The sequence below is a fragment of the Kryptolebias marmoratus genome, linkage group LG11, assembly GCF_001649575.2.
Source record: "Kryptolebias marmoratus isolate JLee-2015 linkage group LG11, ASM164957v2, whole genome shotgun sequence".
Classification (NCBI taxonomy): Eukaryota; Metazoa; Chordata; class Actinopteri; order Cyprinodontiformes; family Rivulidae; genus Kryptolebias; species Kryptolebias marmoratus.
The window spans coordinates 417,517-439,124 of record NC_051440.1 but is presented as its reverse complement, the minus strand read 5'-3'; the positions used below and the strand labels follow the sequence as shown (position 1 = coordinate 439,124).

Genomic DNA, 21,608 nt, shown 5'->3' with positions numbered 1-21,608 from the left:
GATTTACCCCTCCTGCCAAGCCCTTCACGGATCCCTTCTATTCTGGATTTCAGGACCCTGACCCAAGCTCTGCCTCACGACCACGGATTGTCGCCTGCCCCTCAAAGCTAAGTTTGCTCTCTCTGACCTTCTGTGTATGACCTCTGCCTTATCATCGACTAAGTCTCGGGTGTTGCGTTTGGGATCTCCTCGTGGAGATCTTCATTGCTTCTACAGAAGCCTGTTCCACTGGTTTCCTGCATCACCCTCTCGTAAGACCCTCTGTTCCTCTGCTCCACCCATCCACTGCTCTACAGTGCTGTGTTTGATGTCCTCTCCCTGAGCAGAAACCAGTTTCTGAAAATAAACTTTTTCCCTTTTGTACACTCCTGTGTGTGGTTGATTTTCTGGGTCCCCTCTGAGTGTCCTTACAATATTGGGTGCTAATGCATTAGCAGTGAAGCACCCTTATTGCTACACTCACTGTCCACCAACCAATCTTACAACAGCGAAACAGTGAATTTACGCATGTAGATGTGGTGAAGATGACTTACTGCAGTTCAAACTGAGCATCAAAATGTGAAATAAAGCGGAAGAATCTGCTGATCTACTGGGATTTACATGCACAGCCATCTCTAGTGTATACAGACAGTGGTACAAAAAAAAAGAAACTATCCAGTAAGCTTCAATTTTGTGGACAAGAATGCTTTGTTGATGTCAGAGGGCAAGAGTGGGCAGACTGATTTGAGATAATATGAGGCAAGTTATACAGAATATCATCTCTGAACACACAACACGTCCAACTTTAAAGCAGATGGGCTACAGCAGCAGAAGACCACACTGGGTGCCACTCCTGTCAGTGAAGAAAAGGAAATTGAAGGAAATTCTCACAGTTTACATAGGCTCACCAAAATTGGACAATAAGAGACTGGGAAAACATTGCCTGGTCTGATGAGTCTCAGAACTCGGCTGTTGAACATAAGCAAGTCATCTTCACCGCATAAGATGCCTAAATGCATTGAGCTTCTGCTGTGTGATTGGCAGATTAGCTAGTTGTGTAACAAGCAATTGAACAAGTGTACCTAAAAGAGTGGCTACTGAGAGTATTTGTCTATTTTTTCATTTTTGTAACAATTTTTGACTTGCATCCCCTCCTGTGTCTTAAAAAATACATATATAAGGATTCACCAAAGCATGTGGTTCAGTCAGGAATAGTGTACTTGTAATTTAGAGAGCAGTACATCATACAATGTAGACAAAATCTGCAAAAAAAAAACTGTAAGCAATTTTCTTATAGACAACCATGAAATTTTGGCAAAACAGATGAGTAAAGCCAGTTTTATTTGAAGTTTTGTAGCTCAGGCATACTTCACAGTAGAAACAGCATTCAAAGTTTAAACAGGTCAGAAAAATTTAGACTTTCCATGACTGAACTGGTAATTTGATATCTTTGACAGTTTTTACACAATCAGAGGAGATTTTACCACAGAATATTTAATCTACAGTGTGATGAGGTCAAATTAATATAGTATAAATATTTTAAAATTTAAACAAACTTTTTTATTTTAACAGTCCTTACGTTTCTTAAGCTCTATTTGCACAGGATTAGTTTTACCTAGAGACAACATGCTATTTGTAATAAGTATAGAGATTTTCTGTGTTGTTAATCCTGTACGAATCGGCCATGTTAGTAATTTGTAAAGGAAAAATTCCCCCGCAAATTACCTACTATATTTTGCTGAACTCCGAGGTCCTGTGATAATACTAATCCAATGAGAATAGGCATCTCTGTGATTTGGACAGAAATGGGCAGGTACATAATTAGGCGGTTTTTGTTTCCTGAGTGCCTTTTTATTGGCTTTTGGCAATGGAGGCTGCATTGGAGTGCATAGATAACCTTTTGTTTCCCGAGCCAGCAAAAACCTATCAACCCGTAACGGTCGCCATAAAAAAGAAAACGCTAAAGAGAAGGAGCAAAATCACATACAAATAGTGTCCCACATTATGCATTGCTCTGTGCAGTAAGAATAATTTTCTTCTGTTTGTAGCCTTCTGTACAGCTGGCTAGCTGTGGCCTTAGCCTGAAAAGTAGTTTTAACATCAACTCATGTAAGCGGATGTTACGCAATATCCTTGTTGTGTTGTAATGCGTTAACATCACATCCGGAAAATGTTTGTAAATTTCAGCAAAATCTCAGACTTCGGTTATCCTGTGCGAATGTGCCACATAAGAAGCAGACATTGGGAAGTAATTTATTTATTACATGTGGTCCTTAGGTAAAACTAATCCTGTGCAAATAGGGCTTTAGTCTGAGATCAAAATTTCCTCTCCTAAAACTGAAAGTGAAGTAAAACACTGTAGACACATAAAACTTGCCAAGTCTGATTACACTCCAGGAATTTCTTTGAATACAATTGATAGTTTTCTAACAGTGACTTTGTTTGAGGTTAAGTTTCAATAATAATAAGTTTAATGTGTTTCTGTCTACCTGTCACATTAAAAGTGCCATCAGGGAGTGGGAGACACAAGTGTGTGGTTAACATGGTGACCCAAATGAGTCACTGGCAGCAGTTTAAACATTTCTTTTGATGCTGATGAAAAAATACTTGGAAAGAAAAAGCTTTTAGGTTGGTTTATTAAACTTTAAGGTGGAATGAAGCAAACATAAATCAAAGGAAATGTGGCAATCTGCCATTGTGCTACCTGTTCAGCTCCCTCTACTCTTCTAATTGGTGGTGGCACTAATCACGCACAGCTGCAGCAGGTTGTCATCAGCAGACTCCAGGGTACTTAAGGCAGTCGCAGAGAGCAGCTCTTTGCTGGAACATCGTTTGCTATTGGGTAAACAGTCTCGGCCTGAAACCAAGTTTTGCGTTTCTGAAAATTACTTACCTTTTGCTTGTCTTTGTGTACCACCAGTATCCTGTTACTGCTCACCTGCCTAAGTACTACTTACCTGGGGAATCCTGCTGTGTCAGATCTGCCTGTCATCCTGAGTAATGGATCTTCTGTAACCAGCACCAGTACTCACCTGTGGGATCCTCTTCAGAGCCTGTCTGCTTCCACCAACTGCACCGTGTAAATACTCACCTGTTAGAGTTGCCACCACCTGGAAACCACTTACCTGCACGTTGTATATACTCACCTTAGAACACCTGGAACCGCACCTTCGAGCCTGCTCCTGTTGAGGTATGTCTAGCTTTACCTCCCCGAGTTGGTTGTTGGGAGAGACCTTCTGGAGACGTTACCTTAAAGTTTAACACATTTATTCAAACACCATTAGTAAATATTCATACAATCATAAAACCAAATGCATTTGGGAGACAATCAAAGGGAATGAGATACATATCACCTTGAAAACCAGTCAAGTTATCACCCAAGGATTGTCTGAGGACAAAGGATGTTCTTCTGGTTTTATCCCTTGGGTTCCCCCTCCTCCAGAGGGTGGGTGACTGCCTCCCTTCTCTGGAGGTCAAAGGTCTCTCCTTCCCCCTTCCTTGCTGGCACGTCCGTTGCTCGCATTCCAGGGCTTCTAACACAAACCTCTCTTTCCAGATAAACTAACAACTACTTGTTAAAGCTTTTTAAAATGGTGACTAAATTTAAAATGGTGATAAACACTAAATCAGCTAAAGATAAAATATTTGAACCACTCCTAGTACTAAGTTAAATCAATGCTATTAATGCTAAATAAAGCATGGGAGAGTAAATACAAAGCCTTCTATTCCACAATCGCCCTTTTGGTCTCTCTTAAGAGACCAACACCAGCCTGCTCAGGCCCACACTGCCCTCAGCTCAATCCCTCCATTCTCCTCTGGTCTCTCCAACAGAGGCATAACAATGCCTGCTGCCACATCCTTTTTTTCTACAGCAGAAGAAATCAGTCTGACTGACAGAGACCTGATGCAGGGAATACAACAACAACCACAAGTTCCCAAAATAGCCACAAAAACTGCTATAGACATTAAGAGGGACATGATAATCGACTTCCACTTACCAAATGTGCGATCTATCCAATTTGTGAACAGGTTGTCCACCCCCAAGGCCTCCTGCATCTCATGAGACAATTTTCTAAGTCCCTCTAAGGCCTTAGTTACCTTTCCATCCGGCGCCATGTTGTTGGGAATGAACGAACAACAAAGATCTCCAAACATTGCACAAACTCCACCCTCTTCAGCCAATAACATGTCTAGGGCCATTCTGTTCTGAACTGCCATGAAAGAAGTTGGAGCAAGTTGTTCGGCCAAGCCTTCAACAGCATCCCTAGTTAAATTTGCCAACCTCATGACATTATAATGAATATAATTAATCCTGTCCACATTTTTGTTTGAGGTGATTGGGAAGATTGCGGCAATTACTGGAATGCTTTCCAGCACTGCCGTCATCTGATCAGCTAATTTATACTCCTTAGGAACTCCTCGTGGGACTCCAACGGCATCTATGTAGGTGGGGGAGCCAACAGTAGGATCCAGATTTAAGGATCGCTTGCTCCTAATGTGAGAGGTGGTGTTTTGTTATCGGCCTACCAACACCAAGGGGGCAGCCAAACGGACCATGGCACATACCCCTATCATGTTAGCCGTAATCCTTAGCACTAGTCTCTGTCCTTCACAATAATAATACAGTCCTGCCCTCGCCCATGGACCAACTATACGGAGATCATTATCATTTGGCACCTGAATAGTGATATGACACCAAGTGGGATCTATTTCTCCATAGTTTCGTTTAGGGGATCTGGTTGTGAAATTAAAACAAGTGTAATCTGATCTCTGATAGGGGGTTTAAGGGCCAACCTGTGAGTTATTTCTCATAACAGGAAAAACACTAGCTAAGGTGGTGCAATTCACCGGTGAGGCTTCTCTCGTCAAATTCAACATGCAATTATATCCCCACTGATCATAGGGATAAAGAGAGGCTGGCTCAGTCAGCAGCTGTGGTCTAGCCGCTGCACATGCAATACAATCACCTAGATGATTCTCCCTTGCTGCCATTGCCAACCAATCTAGCCACAAATTACTATCTCTGTATCCATTGGCCCTTGCAATTATCTCTTCTAGGTTTAACCTGGAGTAATCTACCTGGAGAACTGGTGGGGTCTTTTCCTCTACTTTCGGTAGGGAGCTTGTGTCATTTTGGGTACCATCCTTAGGGATAAAATATTCAGCCAAATACCCATATGAATCTTTTCCAGTCATCTCTGCACCTAGCCAAATAAAATATGGGATAGTGGTAGAATTATCACCATTTGGAAACTTCACCACTTGATTAAACGACAGCGACACAGGATTTTGAGTAATAGCATAATCCCTTTGGAAACTTGAGTCCACCACTCAGCTACTGTCTTAGTTAAGCCAGACTTTGTTGGTGTCCATTTTCCTGTGTAATGGGTGACTTCCCTCCAAGAACAACTAAATGGGGGACATGGGTAAAGCTCCATATGCCTATAGCTGCTATTGTATCCACCGCAGTCAATTACTTCACACAAATCAAACTGAAACGTTGTTGTGGCCCCTGGCTCATACCTAAGGACCACAGCCCTTCCACCGGGCAGTGTCTCTCCCTGTTTCACATCTCTCTTAGACCTGCAGTGGGAGGTAGGGGAGGTTAAGGAGCACATCTCCTGTCCATCACATTCAACTTTCCCTGGAATAATACAGAAATGCTCACACAAAAAGATAATCCCACAAACTACAACAAACATTCCTCCCACAACTGCCAACACTTTCCTTTTATCCTTAAAGGACAACATTTTTGGTTATTTTAGCGATCCCTAGTAAAACTTATTTAGCAATATGGCACTGGTTAAACAAAAGCTATAACTCTAAATGAAACATTACGAATAATAATAAAAATGAGTAAATATGCTCTTATAAATGATAATGAAAAATAAAAATAAGTAACAGGTAAAAATGAGTACAAATTAAAAGAACACTTCTCTGCTGTATTTCAAGATGTTCTGTATCTCACATGCCCCCCTTTAAATGCAGGAAAATAAAAACAATGAAATTTGCATCCCTCGGCGAGTCTGCGCTGCAAAGAGTTGGGAGGCCCTCCCCGGTGAGGGATCCTTAGTAGCTTGGTGGGTAACGTTGTGCCTCTAGGACCCCCAAGTTCTCTTCGTGTGTGTTTCAAAGTCTCTATATAAATCTGTTCTGACTTCAGCTACAATGTGTGCTCTATATGTATTTGTTTTCCGGTGGCGAGGCGGTCCTTTTTTTCAGCAAAAAGGATATTTAGTTTGCTGGGGTTATCCCTGTTGACCTGTTTAATAGTTAAAGATCCAAAAAGTTTCTAGGGTCTCTTCAGTGTTTTCCATGATCACTCTGAAGCACTTTTAGTTGCCTTGTGCTGAAAAGTGCTATATAAATCCTACCTACCTCTGCAGTTTTACATATGAAGTGTGCCAAATACAGGAACATGAACAAGGCAGTAAATAGCAAATATGGATACTGTGGGGGTAAAACTTGTCAACAAAACCTGCCATCTTTTGCTTCCATTTTCACTGATAAACACTGCAACAATAACCCTCAGTGGTCTGCTACAGCTCGCCATTCTATGTCACCAACCAAGGAGGTAACACCGCCTTCACAATCACCCTACATTGGGATTTTGACACAATCTCTAAAAACAAGTCATGTTTTTGCTTTAAATTGGAGAAATGGGACACTGGGGTGTTTTATGATTGTTTAAATAAAAGAAAAACATGAAAATTCATTAGTTTTATATTTTATTTCATTTCACCTTTAAAGAGTTGAAAACAACTTCAGATGAACTTTCCCCAAAAAATGTATAGCACATATTGATTTATTTGGCTTAAGGAAATAGAGTGGTGGAACATATTTTAAAAGCAAAAAATTCAAGATAAGAGTCATAATTCGATTTTTTACAAATAGTTTTGAGTTTGATCTCAAATTAGAGTTGACATTTTTAACTGTCTGTTGGGAGTCAATAAAAAGATGACTATTGGCAACAAACACGCAGTCCCATGAGAAAAGCTTTAAGCTTTGATATTTTCTAAGAGGTTAAAATTTTACATTGAGAGTCAAACATGTTCAGGCAATAGCCTTTAGAAATTTAGTATACAGGGTGTTGCCTTTGGAGCCTGTCATTAAGTGTCTTCATTAATAAGATGTTACTTGTAGATCTTTGTTCCATAAATAACAGATAGAGAAATTCACATCTTAAATATTCTGGGCTGAAACCCACCCTTTGTGGACAACGATCATCAGCTCACATCAATGTGACAGTTTGTGTTTCTTGGTCCAGCACTTTCTGATCCCACAAGAAGTCTGTTTTTAACTTTTGTTATAATTTTTTTTTTTGAGCGGTTAAAAATGAGGTATATTTTGAGATAGAAGTGGAGATATTTACTCTAAGAATAGCCTCTGTCACAGAAATCGTCCATGTGTACCATGTCTGCTGGAGTTCATTTATCTATGACAAAGGCAGAAAGAATGTCTTCCATAAAAGGAGTGGCTTTTTTAAGTTAAAGTTTGTTGCCAAATGTTTCAATAAATTCAGAAGGAAGAGATTGTTGCTGTATGATGTGTCTTGTGGACTATGAAAATTGAGTGCAAAAACAAACGGCTCTCAACCACATGACTGCTAATTGACTTTGTGACTTCTTATGAAGTATGCTGGAGCCTTAAAGGTCTTTCTGAAGGCTTTGGTCGAGCTCTGACTAAATGCTACAAACAAGTTAGCAAAAAGACTAATTGAAATGTTGTCTTTATTACTGACAAATATACATATGTTGTTTTCAGTGCTTGTACAAAAATACCAAAGATAACAGTTTGACTGGCATAAAATATAAGTTTAGCATTAACAAGGTTATTCCCGAAACAGTTATTGGTTAAAGTATATAAAAAATCAAATGAAGGATGATGAATTTTTCATGTTTGGTCTATGCTAAAATGAATATTTCTTTTAAACAAATACATTTTTTCTCCTTTTTTACTTTTTCCTTTCTTCACACTTTTTAACAAAAGCACAGAAATTTCTATGCTGTGTCACCAGGGCCCCGTTTCAGAAAGCAGGCTTAACAAACCCTGCGTAGAAGGCAGATACTTTGAATAAACCAACCCCACTCTGTGATACTCAGGGTTTTCGGTTTCAGAACAGGTGGTATCAATGAGGTAACTCAATTCTGAGTCAACAACGGCAACGATGAAAATAAGTAGACTGGAAGTCCATATTTCTCGCCAATGGAACTAGAAATAATAATGACAGCACATGGAGAATACCATTATAATTTTATAAAAAAAAGAATACTGTTGCTGCTGTAAAAGAGAGAGAGTTAGCGTAGCAGAAAATTGCTGATCAACTCAATGCGTGAGTATGATTTCACTGAAATCTAAACTTTTATTCTTTACATTTATTCAAGTGGAAAAAAGTAGGCATGTGTGTATGCATTGAATATGTGTGTAGGTGCAACCCAGCCAGTACCAAACAAACACGGCAGCAACTAATGATTAAATATAAAAACATAGTAAAATCTGGTAAGGTCCAGGTATAAGCACTTATGTTCAACCTCAAACAACTGAATTACATAGAAATCACTAGCTAAATTCAACACATGAAATTAATGTGTTCCCTCCAAAAAAATTTATCTATACGACCCCATCTTCTCTCTGCCAATATTAAATATTGTACACTTGAAAGTAGCATGATAATGCTAGGATATGTGTCGAATTAGTGCTTGCTGTATGTGATTACGTCTGACCATTACAGCAAATGTGAAAAAGGCAGAGGCCAGAAAGATGGGTGGGGGTCCCCCAGCACCACCACTATCAGAAGCAGAAGAGATGGCCCTCAGTCACAGTGGTGGATGACCTATTGCTGGGGGCATCCCTGGGGGGACGTCATCTGACCCAACCATGCCCCAGGACAATGACAACTGTTTTAGAATTGACAATGACAACTGTCATTGTCCTGGAGGTTAGTTCTTGAAATAACTGATTTGTCCATTTAACCTTTTCCCAGCATTGGTTCTACCACATTCACCCTTCCGTCTTAAAGTGTAGTTGACACTTGTGCTTTTGTAGGTATCAAATTTGTGACTATGGGTGCTCTTACACCATTAATTATACCTAATATGTAACATGAAGTAAAGGTGGAGCTAAATAAGCTAAGGATGTGATAATCTTGCCTGTGTTTTGCCATGCCATGCCTCTTGCTAATCATCATCATCATTCTCGTCACCTGTGTCCTCAGTTAATTACCTCCCCTACACCTGGGCTGGGCCCTATATATTCTCCGTCTCTACTCTCCTCCAGTGCCAGATTATGAAAGCCCAACAGCAAGTAATTCTCCAGCGTTCACGGACTGACTTCTTGTGCCTCGACCCTGCTCTTGCCTTTCGGATTTTTCCCCACGCCTTGCCCCTGTCGGATACTTGCTGGTTTTCGGATTTCTGGACATCGACCCCTGCCTGTGACCTGGATTTGGATTTCTCGCCTGCCTCACTGGTACCGTTGCTTGACTCTGGATCTCCCGGCTTCGACCCCCGCCTGTCTGACCAAGAGTTAAGTTCTGCTCCCGCGGCCTACCTTTCGGAGACGCTGGTTCTTACATCCGTTCCTGGACTTCGTGCTGCCGCTATCCTGCAAGGATAGTGTCTCGGTTCTCCCCACACCATCGTCCAGGTCAGTGTAACCTTCTCAGTCTGTGGTTACTTCCTGGTTTACGTGAGGATAACAAAACCATCTTGTCTCTTCTCAGTGCGGCGATCAGAGGCCCTCCTGCTACGCTTAGCATTCACCTCGCTGTTCAATAAAGACAAGTTAACTGTCGACTCCTGTGTTTGGGTTGAAATTTCGGGTCCGCAATCCGACTCTTGTCAAAGGAATGTGATGTTGGCCTGATATTAAAATCTGGTTGAAATTAAATTTCTTGAACTTAATTGTAAGTAAGACTGATGTTATCAGCTTTGGGAAATGCATATCCCTTGACAGTCTTGGCCCTTTGGCCAAGTCCAGTCGTTCTGTTGTCAGAAACTTGGTTTTTATTTTTGATAGTGCTTTTAAAGTAGGCAAACAGGTAAATGCTGTCAAAAAGTCCTGTTTTTTCCCAGCTAAGACAAATCGCAAAGGTGAAGTCATACTTTCCAACCAAAGACCTTAAAAAAGTGATACATGCTGTTATTACTTCTCAGTTGGATTATTGTAATGCCTTGTATTTTGGACTAGACAAATCATATTTGTGTTGTCTACAAACTGTTCAAAATGCAGCAGCTCGTCTTTTAACAGGTACTAAAAAACAAGATCACGTCTGCAGTTCTGGCTTCTTGGCTTCCTGTTAGTTTTAGAATTGATTTTATTGCTTGTTTTTAAATCTTTAAAAGGTTTGACCCCATCATATCTCTGTGATCTTCTTAACATCCACATTCCAGTAAGAGCACTTCGGTCAACCAACCAGCTTTTCTTAGATGTTCCAAAATCCAGGTTAAAACTTAGAGGTGATCGAGCTTTTGCTATCTGTGCCCCTAAACGTTGGAATGGTTTACCTTTTCATGTATGGACCGCTGAGGCTGTCAAGACTTTTAAATCTTTACTTAAGACTCATTTTTATTCTTTGGCATTTGATTTGAACAGAGTCTGAGTTTCTTTTATTAAATTTATGATAACTATGAAGTATATTTGTTTTTAGTTTTAATTTTACCTTTAAATATACTTTTTTTGTTCTTATTGTTGTTGTCTTGTTTTATTTCATTGAATTGTACAGCACTTTTGGTCAACATCTGTTGTTTTTATGTGCTATATAAATACATTTTTTTTTAAAATGCAGAGAAAGAAGAAAGAGTTTTCTCAACTTAAATAAAAATTCTCCCAAAACTTGTTTTTGACACAATTTGCAGGTTTCTCTCAGTTATTTACCATTCTAGCACACAATCAAAGTTTGATGACAAGATCAGAATAAATTGAGACCGATGCAAAACAAACAACAACAAATTTAGTAGTGTTTCTCAGGCTCAAATTCACAGCAAGCATGTGCGAGACGGGTTGCTACATCATAGTTTTTGAAAAGGTCTGTATCTCAAGTCCACACGGATACACAAGAAAGTGAGATTTCTATTTTAAACTTAACGTTGGAAAGCGTTTTTAAATGTTATTTTTTTTCACCGAAAATCTTGTCTGCATTGTTTGTGGAACGAGTTGCAAACAAAAGAAAATCTATTTTTAAAATATATCTAGAGTAGGGTGAATGGGGGCTAAAGACATGCGTTTCAGATATTGTTCATCTGCTGTAGATAGTTTTTGACCCTTCTACATTGGTTCCTCAGCCTTTGTAAGAACACACTGTATCATATGGTGGTATGCCAGTGAACTAAATATTGCCCTGATAATGGTGTGTTGTGCTCTTGAAAGTTCCTAATGTAAGTCTCCTCACCTCCATCCACCAAACCCAAAATTAAGGTTTTCCTTCCATCAGCTCGTCAGCACAGCTCTGTCAACTGTCTCAGGCAACAATTTTTCTGCTTGTAAGACTTGACCCCTGTGTCATTCCTTCACTGAAATCAAATTAAACCTGTAGAAAAAACAAGTCGAGTTGAGATGATTTGGGCATCTGAAGGATGTCTCCTTGTGAAGATTTTACAAACACATTGGCTAAAGACTTCGGTGCAGACTCAAAACTTCAGAGAGAAAATACTGTACCCTCTCTACATTGGGAATGTTTTGTGAACCCCCCTTCTCCCCTACTCCCACATAAGAGGAGCTTGAAGAGGGTTGCTGGGTTTCCCTCCCGGACCTGTTGCCTCCATGACATGACCATTAATAAGCAGAAGAGGATGGATGGCTTGATAAATGAATAGCAAAGTATTCGACACATCACAATTATTTACATAATATAAATGAGCACTAAAAAGACATACACACACACATAAGCACTTTGTATCGCCTTGTTGCTGAAAAGTGCTATATAAATAAATTTGACTTGACTTGACTTGACATACACATACACACACACACTACTCTGATCTGCTTCTTATCATGTCATCTGTTAATGAAAAAATTAAAACAAACAGCTGCACTTGGTCAGCATATACTGAGCTACGAGTGCCAGCTGAGTCAATAATGTGTGATTGAACTGAGTTTTCCTACTAGAGTGGGGAGTGTTTGTGGAACAATGTGGGAAGACTAGGAGGGGGCAAACCTCTAAAAATGTCCCCAAGCCTGTTTTTTCTTTTTCTTTTTGTCAAACCTGCTTGAATGTAATGTATCAGGGTGGATGGTTTCTGGGACTGGATTGACTGGTAGACGAGACTGAAAGAGAGTTGGAAATCACGTATCATTACTGACAAGTGAGGGAACCCCCTACATCAATGATGGAGGAGTAGTGTGGAAGGGGTGGACAGCCTGTGACTCACAGCAGAGATGTTTGTTTGACTGACCCTGCAGTTGATTCACAACATGGCAACCGTTTGTTAGCAGCAGAGCAACCCCTCCTTCAATCTCCCCACAACACAACTTACCATTTTGATGAAATGGGAACGAGATACTTTTTAAAAATAGGACTCTGAAGATGGAAACTGCAATGTTGTTGCACTGCACAGATGTATGAATATGATCAGCATTTTTTTTTTATTAAATTAGCTTAACTCTTCATTACAAGCTGTCTCAGACTGTCACTTTCAGTACTTCTACTGTTTTGAGCTCATAAGCGCATTTCTAGTGATGAATACCTGCTTTGTTTGTTATGACAATAGAAAGTTTGAGAGTGCAGCTCTCAGTTTCCACATCTGAAATTGAAAGACCAGTAATAATGCTAGCTAATAAGCAAATAAAAATAACAGTGAATAAAATGTTATATTTTGATGTGATGTTGCATCATGTACTGTTACATATTTCTCAATTTCTGACATACAAATAAATATTACTATTGACTACCCAAAAAGTAAAAATGTGGAAATATCATGTTATATTCAATTTAAATTCATTTGTTAGTGTTGAGGGCCACAAAGGTTGTCAACATTTGCATTTTTTTTGCAGCTAGCACAATTCAGTGTTGCATTTATACAACACTGAATTGGCAGGACATCTTCCCCGACCCAGAGAAGGCACTCTACCCTTTTCCGGCTCAAGACCATGGCCTCGGATTTGGAGGCACTGATCCTCATTCCGGCCGTTTCACACTTGGCTGCGAACTGCTCCAGCGAGAGCTGTAGATCACGGTCTGATGAAGCCAACCTTGGCGGAGTCCAACTCTCACCCGAAATGAGTCCGACTTACTGCCGGCAATGTGGACCAAGCTCTGACACGGTCGTATAGGGACCTTACAGCCCGTATCAAAGGGCCCGGTACCCCATACTCCCGGAGTACCCCCCACAAGATTCCCCGAGGGACACGGTCGAATGCCTTCTCCAAGTCCACAAAACACATGTAAACTGGTTGGGCGAATTTGCAGTATCCAGAGAAAACCCACAAATGCATGGGGAGAACTTGGAAACTCCACACAGAGAAAGTCTGGGATCACACCTGCAACCTTCTTGCTGTGAGTTGACAGCACTGACACTGTCTCACTGTACCACCCAGCTGGTCAAACAGTACACTGAAAGCTAAATCACCATAAGAGAAGTTTACTGAATACAGCCACCTCAAACACTATGTCCTTAACCCTCCCGAGGCCTTCGTGTCGAATTGACCTGAAGTTATAAGAGCTTCTCTACCTTTTCTTTAGCTCTTTCCCCCTTTTTTAGGGATTCTCGAGGGTTGAAATGATGCTGACCACACCGCAATTAATTTTTCCTTCACCCAGATTTAAAGCTATCCATTCATTTTCATAAATATGGGAGGTCCTGTTTTTGTATCACGTCCAAAACTGTCAACAGTTTTCAAGGTCTCACCTCTCTTGATATACTGTGAATGTAGGCTACTGGAATCTCTTTGAAATGAGATGTAAGATGCCTCTGGACAGTACCATCAGGAGAATTTATTCTACATGAATTAACATGATTGTCAAAAGAACATCCAAATAAATGTGTCAATAATTAAAAATAAATTGACATCAGGGTTTAAGTGCATGCATACACATAAAGACAATGCAGTGTTGGATTTTTAAAAGTTGCCTGGGCTGATGTTCTGTCTTTAAAGGGGAAACCCTGCCACAAAATAGCATCATTAAAACCAGAGATTTCCCTCTTCACGTCAAAGAAAAGCTCTGTGCCCTTTTGAAAGCTGTCCAGCTGGGACTATTTTATGTGAAAGCATCATTCACATCCCAGGGTTAGATTTCTGTGGAAAACTACCTGCGGCTCTGTGCTGTGCTGTGTGTGGGTGTGTGTGTGTGGGTGTGGGGGTGTTGGGGTGTTAGGTATATGTGATAGTGTGAGCCTACATGTCTGTTGACTTCTGGCTTCTCAGTTTGCCACACCCTCCCACACCCTCCATGTTTGTGTCAGGTGTGGATGCACCTCAGACATGAGAGTACATCAGCACAGTGAGAGGAGGGAAGCTTACAGTCAGTAAGGAATGTGTTTTTAAAGATTATTCAGTGACTTCACCAGCCCACTTTGGTACTTTGGTATTTTGGAGTTATTTATCAATCCATAGATCTATCTAATGGTGATAACAATGGAAACAGAAAAAATTCAGCATTCCTTAAAGGAATCCATATTGCATTCTTCCACTAATATCAGAGTTTTAAACTAAGATCATGTTGAGTTAAAAAATGAGGGACTTCTAGCCATTTTGATCAAATCTTAAAAAAATAACATGCACAATCTAATACAATCTCTTAGTGCTCAGAGTATGTGTATTGAATAACACTTAGCTGCTACCACACCAAAGTTTAATTCAATATCTGGAAAACAGACTGTGTGATAGCAATTTTTGTGTTTGCTAAGGTGGATTAGTTGTGGTGCCCAGCTTAAGTCTGATTGACTCTCAAAGTCAATTAGCTGTGGATGTACATTCAATGATTACTTTCTAGGACTTTCATTAAAATCCATCTTGTGGTCTATGAGATATTTTGCGAACAAACAAGGTTGACTCCAACAGTCAATGCCAAAGTTTTAAAACTTTCTTGATTTCTTAAATTCAAACTTTGCAAACCAGTCTGTAGGACAATGTCAACTGGCAGCCTATAGGCGATTAGAAAAAATAAATTACAGACCTGATAGCTTATTCTATGAGGTCTATGATTCAATAAATGACAAATAAACACACAATCTAATACAGCAATATGTTGTATCCCAGCTCAGAAAGGCCTAATGATGTCAGTGCTTTAACCAGTCTTTTCTCACAGTATGTCCAAATCACACTACACATCTTCACACTGTGCATTTTATAACCTACACAACCCATTCAAATGTGTTTTGATTGCACCAAACCTGGAATTAATTAAATTTTTCTTTATTTTCCTGGGCATTTTATGAATAGCCCTGAATCTCAAGACAGAAGAAACAAACAAGAAATGTATTTCAATTCAAATCATGCATTAAACTAAAAAAAACAATGCTTGAAATACAAGCACACTGCATTGTCCTTATTTTGTATTTCCAACAAGCAGCATATGCTTCATTTGACCTGAACTGTGGATTGTCTGTGTCTGACACAGGTATTTTTTTACACTAATTGTTAGTCATTTCATCCATCCATTTACCATACTTTCTTAGTTCTACTCAAGGTTATGAGGTACCAATCTCCAGAGCTCACCTGATGAGAGCTGAGGTATATCCGGGACAAGTTATTGCAGGGGAGGCTGCAAAAGATGAAGAACTTTCTCCTTTTGCTGCCGCAGACCTCTGCTGTTTCTGCAAACAAAATGAGGTTGGTAAATAGGGGGGATCTTTATTCAGCTGTCAGCAAAGTGAAACAAATATTAATATAAATTAGTAAACATCACCATAGCTACATCCATCCATCCATTTTCAACATGATCCTGTACAGGGTTGCAAGGAGCTGCTGCCTATAATTATAAGTGGATGGGAGTGAAATGGTAAATGATTTGTACCGTATTGGAGCAAAATGTCACACTGGTACAATATGGGGGTACAACTTAGTGCAAGAACAATTTAATCAGCACGCTCTTCAACAAGATGAAAAATTAATGTGTCAAATCTTGGTCTCAAACTGGTGATCCATGTTTGAAAGTTTCTTCAAACAATGAATAAATTATCTTTAACATGATGCATAGACACTCATAGTACTCATTAGGTGTGAAAATCTTTACATATAACAGAATTAATTTTGGTTCTAATTGGATAAGTGATGAGATTTAACATTATTCTTCATTTCTGACAAAATTGAGAAATAAAGAATAATTTCATTTGTCAGACTAAATAGACAACTAGATTTCATACAACAAAAACAACAGAGTTTTTAACTTCTGTCTGGGAATGTTATTGGATGTTTGGCAGGTTTAATTTTGGGACCTCTCCAGGTGTTTCAGGTTCCTTTCAGAGTCTAGATACATGTTAGACTCAGTATATGCTATGCCTGCCATTCTCAAATGAGTGTTGGTCTAACAAAACTCTAATGATGGGCCTGTTATCAGTTGATCGCTTTTTTTTATAACTTATCTGTTGTTTCATTTTATTTCCTTGCTGCCATGGCATTAGAAGTAAACAACCACAGATAAATCAGCAGATAAATATTTGGGAGTGTTTGCTAGATTCATCAGTTCCTGCTTTCACAAATTTTGTTTTTGCCAAGTAAAAGCCAAGGCCTCACATTCCTCTGGCTGACAGAAAGTGATGAAGCATAAAGGCTTCAAAATAATAAAGAAAAAAACAGACATCTTCAAAAAGTTATTTACTGCTTCCAGTCAAAACTGCTAAGGTTGAGAGATACAGTTTCTGGGCTGGTGCAGATATGTGAGCACATGTGTGCATCTGTATGGAGGAGGTGCTGCTTCTCATGAAGGAGCTGGGTGTGTCTGCCCAGCCTTTATTTGTGGCTGTTAACAGCATAAGTAAGACTTCAAAGTTGGAAGAAGGACGGACTTCCTAAACAAGAATAATTCTTATTTGTGGAATCCTTACATCATGACACATTTTTGTATACGGTAATATATAGACATTTGATCATGTTTGATTCCTCTCGTTTCTTTTTGATTTGACTATATAATTGTGCTTTGATAAGACAAAATCTTCAGAACTTACCAAATACTCTTCCCTGTTTGTGCATTGTTCAAGCACAGAAACTAGGGCTTACCAATTATAAAACTTAAATCCCAAGGCACTGCCCAGGCAAAAATATCACAACATGAAAAACACACAACTTCTTTTATCTGTTTCAATGAGGCCACTCCCTATTTATGGCCTTTATCAGAACAATAGATCAGCGTGATCAGAGGATCAGCCTCATTCTGCAGGATTTTTAAAACATATGCAGGGGACACAATAAAAATGAACAGAATAGAATTTAAATGTTTTTATTGTCAATAATCTAGTGAAATTAGGAGTGTTACTCCTTTATGGTGTGATCATTTTTGTAGTTCTGAGTTTCATAGATCAATCAGAGGGTAATAGATCAAAGAGATGATGACTGGGTTGTGAACGCTCCATCATGATGTTGTTGACTCTAGAAAGAGTGTGATTGTTTGCAATATTTGTAAGGTAGGGGAGTGGACATCCAGTGATTTTTCCAGCATTTTGTGATCCCTTGAAGAGCCTTTTACTCAGCTGCTGAACATCCAGTGTACAGTGGTGCAGCAAGTCAAAATGCTGTTAACCCCTTACCACTCCACCTCAAAAAGCTCAAGAAGCCTGGAAAAGACGTACCCAAATTAAATTAGATGCCATTCTTCAGCCTTTTGTGGTTCAAACTAAAGATTAGGCTCCATGTGAGGTTAACACTTTGAGATTTTTGCCTGAGCAGTCAAAATGATTGTAACTTTAACCAATTAGTAGTTATTAAAGTGAAAACACAGAGATTTTAAGCATTTTTTTCTCTCCTAGATTTGTCACTTTTTTCATCAACTTACAGTACATGGAGGAAGAGTGTTAAGACCGGAAAAACCAAATGAGGTTGTAGAATGAAGTTTTATTGTTGTGGAGTTCAAATTTTAGAAAATTAGCACAAAAGAATCACTATAGTGGACATGTTTTTCTGAAGGAAAGTCCAGGTCCTATCTAAACTGTGCCAAATGGATATGTAACTTCAGAAAGCTCTAACTCCTACATGCTTCAACATACAGGCGTCAGTGAGGGCTCAAATGAAAGGTGACACTGAGACGAATCCTGTTCTGCAAATGAAGTCACACTCAATATGATTATTATAAAGTAGAGGATAAATAAACACAATAAAATACTTATTTTTTCTAAAGTACATCGTAAGAAATGTCCCAAAACAAGTTCAATTTGTCAAAACGTGTATTTACTGAAAAAATATGAAAAAGTAATTGCATTGAAACAAACTACTCACAAACTACTGCCACACATAAACTATTTACAAACCATTTCACTGTTTCTACTCCAAATTCAGTGTCCAGTTACATATTTTTAGGGTGCCCCCTTTAGTTGCCACCCGCTCCGAATGCTCATTCAGCTCTTCCTGCTCTGGCTCGGAGTCACTTGCAGGCCTCGAACGACAAAAATAATTTTAAAAAACACTTCGTTATTCATTAGTTATAAATACATTCACACACAAACACAAAAATTGCGGTGCTTCGTCATGTCTTCCCAGACTACAGTGTCCGCCCTGGCCAAAATGTCCGACTGTCGACTCCCCCCTCTCACACACACACACACCCGCCTCACACGATAAACAAGATGGCGGTGCTACGTCGTGTCCGCTCTTACTTTGAAGCGACCTGACCAAAATGTCCGCCGCCGCCGCCGCCCCCCTCCCCCCACCGCGCCGTCACGGAGAAAATAAAAAGAAGGAGCTTCTTCATCCATCCGAGCCTTCACGTTTTCCTTCACACAAACACTTCTCCTTTTTCTGTCAGCTGCTCTGTTTTCAGGGGTCTCCACAGCGAGTCACCCACTCCATCTAACGTTTCTGTCCTCACACAAACACCGACATGCTAAGCTACTGACCTCCACCCCCCTACCTCATTATACACAGCTTAAACGGACACAGCTAAAAAGTAAATAAAAGACGGAGACTTTTGTTTTCTCAAATAATACTTTAGTAAGTACTTCGAAACACACAAAATCTGTCTTTAGCATGATACATATAGTTACTACATTCGAATATGAAACTAACTCACAACTATCCGGACATTTAGCACACACACACCAATAAACAAAGCGCCATCTATAAACAATGAGTAACATATAAACTTGTGAAAAAAAACGTTAGTACTGTAGCGTTCCCTCGGCTAGCAAAACAGCAGACCAGACGAGTTGTCCTCACCAGCCGTTTATTGTAGAACAGCACAAGGGAAGATACAGGTCCCAACTCTGGTTACAGGTAGTTTGTCACACCGTCGCAGCGCGCACCCCCAGCGGAACAGCCAGCCGAATCCCCCCCAGTCGCGCGCGAGCCAACCCCCTCCACCCTCCTTTCCCAATAACACTTGCGGCAACACATAACATGCCTAACTTAAAGTGACAGTAACACCAGAAGTGCACAATAACCCTTTACGAATCGTTACAGTACTTACTGATCACGGACGTATTATCCTTCGAAAAAGGCATCGCTCTTTTTATCAGATATATCCCGGTCTAAAAAGTTGCTGTTTCTTTTCTTCACCAGCTCCAGAAATTCTTCTGTTGTGTATTTTATCTCCTTTGGTCATGTCGCCATCTTTTATGTTGAAAAAAGTACAAAAAACAGTCTTCACCGCATTTACGCGCAGGACCCATGAAGCAGCCTCTCTGTTAGACAGTTATACGCAGATTGATTTGGGAGTCATGAAAAGTTCCGACCCCCCTCCCATAAAAATCACATGACCGGAATTTCATTGGCTACCCGCCTGTGGTGTCAGAACCTGCTTGGGAGCTGACTGACCGGAGCTATATGCTTGCAAATGAGGGGAGGAGACTTTCATGACTTTACGCATGGGAAATTAGAAGGGCTCTAGGGGGGGCAGAGAGCAACCCAGTTGGTCAGACGAAACGTCAATCAAAAGTGGCACCAAATCACAGCTATTTTGAAATTTAAGTTAATAAAAACAATAAATGTAGCAAAAACTGTACAGATTTGAATAGAAAACGCAGTAAACGTGGTAAAGGGTTAATTGTGGTTCTATGCGTAGACAGCAAGGGCCTTTTACTCAGGTTGTTCTTTCTTAGCATCATCAGACAATGTTGGGTTGTTAGGCTTTTAAGTACAGAGGTGTTTCTAAATCAGCAAGATTATCAAGGATATTAACACTAATGATTTTGAATGACTCCACAACCATAAATGAAGAGTAGCTGTAAAAGCTGTTAAAGATATCAAAATGCTAGTTTAGTCATGTAAAGACCAACTTTCTGTGACGGGTTCAAACTCTGAATATAGTTCCTACTGTGATACATACCTGAGCTATAGAGCACCAAAGAGGGCTAAAATTTCACACTTGATTGTTGTCTCGGTAAAAAAAATTTTAAAGGTTCTTTTTTCTTTGCAGACTTTGTCCTTGCCCTATAACGTACTGCAAAACTCAAAACAGACTCTTACATATTGAGTCACATGTTTTGGTGCATTTTAATGGGCTTTTCCAGTTATATACAATGAATATGAGCTGTTAATACTTTAAAAAGAAGACAGTAATGTATATTATTAAATTAAAAAAATGTGTTTACTGATTAAGTTAATGTGAGTAAATGTTAGTATTAAAACTATTAAACACAACCATGTCCAACAAGAGCAGACAGCGTAGTTAACACTAAAAGCCACATAAAATGGGATGATGTTCTTTTGCAAATGTGTTGAAATCAGCTGAAAGTGTAGAGTGGAGAAAACCTGCTCTAGTGTGACTTTTATTTTCATAATTAACTTGTTTAACTTCAGCCCTGAAACTGTATGCAGCCTGACAGAGCCACAACATGAATCAGTTGTCCCAGAATGCATTGCCAACCAGAAATACAAAGACACAAACACATACGAGGGGGCAGTGCAGCTTAGGCTGTGTGTCTTTTGGCAGCAGTTAAATAAATAAGGGATGTAGGGCAAGAGTGAGAAAAGTTGGCACTAATCATCTGTACAGTATTATGAAAATCTCCAGCTGCGCCGCTGAAAGATTTCATAAACAGTTTCACCGCTGAGTCAACTTGCACAAAGGTTTGACTGTCTGGAGTTTAAGTGTGACACAAAAGCTTGAAGGCCTTTCCATTAGACAACAATTGTAAACATATTCTACCCTATTTAAAATGAAAATAAATGTTAAAGCTACTGTCAGTAGCTAATTAGAGTCACCATGATAACCATACACCTGTGTCTGTCACTCCCTGATAGTGCTTTTAAGAGAGCCAGACAGAACAACAAACTAAAAAATAAGGCTTAAATACCAGTCACTATAAGTTGTAAACATGAATATTTTCACATTATTTTATGCAAGAGATATGACAAGTTAAAAAAACCCTTCATTTCTGGTTTTGAATAGAAAATTTTAAACTGAAACATAATAAAAGTAAATGGAAGATTGGGTATGTGCTCTCTGCACTCTGAATGGTTTAAAGACAAAGCTGTAGGTTCTATAGCAGTGAGAAACACACTGGGTGAAAAAATGTTCTAATTTGTACATGCACAAAAAAAAA

General features: G+C 39.5%; 1 long non-coding RNA gene across 8 annotated transcripts in view; it reads right to left on the bottom strand.

Annotated features, from left to right (window-relative positions):
• LOC112451431 overlaps nt 1–19,831 on the bottom strand; it is a 102,462-nt gene extending 82,631 nt beyond the window's left edge. Inside the window, exons 1-4 of one of the 8 annotated variants that reach the window (XR_005233792.1) lie at nt 19,532–19,831; nt 18,378–18,502; nt 15,824–15,886; nt 15,634–15,731 (exon numbers count right to left, since the gene is read on the bottom strand). This is a non-coding gene — a long non-coding RNA (uncharacterized LOC112451431). Of the gene's footprint in view, nt 1–15,633; nt 15,732–15,823; nt 15,887–18,377; nt 18,503–19,281; nt 19,507–19,531 lie in introns of those variants that run through there. The other 7 variants (XR_005233791.1, XR_005233790.1, XR_005233789.1 and 4 more) reach the window with 7 other exon arrangements.
• Between the last annotated feature and the right edge of the window lie 1,777 nt (nt 19,832–21,608).